The following is a 1,322-nucleotide window of genomic DNA, read 5'->3' as shown; positions in this document are numbered from 1 at the left end:
GTTAAGATAAGATAAGATATTCCTTTCTTGTGGTAGCATTGAAGTGAGGCTTTAGCCTTGCTGCCTAAAGTTCAGTCTGGCTCAGTTCGGCTCAGTTCCCAACTCGCCATCCAACCTGGCCTGGTCCGTCAGGCCTGTCCTTCGGATTCAGGGTATACACTGGTAAGTCACCAGCACACTGTAGCACTATCTACACATCCTTCTCCCACTTGTCCTCAAGTTTATGCTTCCCCCGCAGTCTCACATTTAGAACCAAAACTTGATCCCCTTCCACCAAACTGTCAAAGCGTCCAGTTTACATTCAAAGTCTAAAGTGTTTATGCGCTGCGAATCCGGCGTTTTGAGCGTCGGACGCAACACATCGAGGGCGTTTGAGCTTTGGACGCGCCACCAGAGCGGCCAGATTTTGGAATCTGGTTCAGCGTGTCAACAAGACTGAATAAACGCGCTGGACTACTGGTTTGCTAAACACGGAGGTCCAACTAGTGCGAGTAACAGTCAGCGTGAGTCGTTTTTTTAATGCATTTTTTTTCTTAGGCAAAGCAAGGAGCCCCACCACTGACGGCGCTGGAGCGCAAAGCAGTCGCCCAGTGCGAGCCCAAAGTGGAGCCACGGAACGCACAAGCTCAGAGGAGAGAGAGAGAGAGAGGGAGAGAGAGAGAGGGAGGGAAAGAAAGAGAGAAGAGGAGACAGGTAGTTCCAGAGCGTAATCTTACCTGTAAATGCTTTTTTATTCTTCACAAATGTGACTGACCGTGGATAAACCAGTCACAAGTCTCCCCAGAGACATTTTGAGAGACCCAGATACACAGATTCCGAAATTGTACTTTCAAAGATATCCAATGATGTCTCACTCATGTACATCTGATAATATTTGAATATATAGTTAGTTAGTTATGGTCATTTGAATGTAAACCCCTCTGAATTCGTTTTACTGAGAAAACGGGGCTCAAAACATTCCTCACCTGTGTGAGCCCAGAGTCACAGGGGTGCTCATTTGCATCTCATTGAGATAAGCCCTCCCCTCCTCACACTGACTGTTTTTGGTGTATCAGAAAAACCTTATATTTAAGACATTTTTATTACACTAATTACTAACGGTAACAATCTACACAAACAAAGAGTTAAGTGAAATTTTATTTTCACGTTAACAAATCACATGTTTTGCCACAACTTAAAACCGGTTCATTGAGAGTATCTTGGACCATTAGATATTCACCATTTTCAATAAAACTCTGCATTGTCCGTTTAATATTAGACAGAGGCCTTATTTATCAATGATTTCCTATTAGTTTGCCGTCTATCAAGTTTATCAGAAAGCC

This window comes from Eucyclogobius newberryi, unplaced genomic scaffold, assembly GCF_026437365.1.
Source record: "Eucyclogobius newberryi isolate DKJ021-1_F unplaced genomic scaffold, fEucNew1.0.hap1 SCAF_583, whole genome shotgun sequence".
NCBI classification, from domain to species: Eukaryota; Metazoa; Chordata; class Actinopteri; order Gobiiformes; family Gobiidae; genus Eucyclogobius; species Eucyclogobius newberryi.
Note: the sequence above shows the minus strand (reverse complement) of the source record.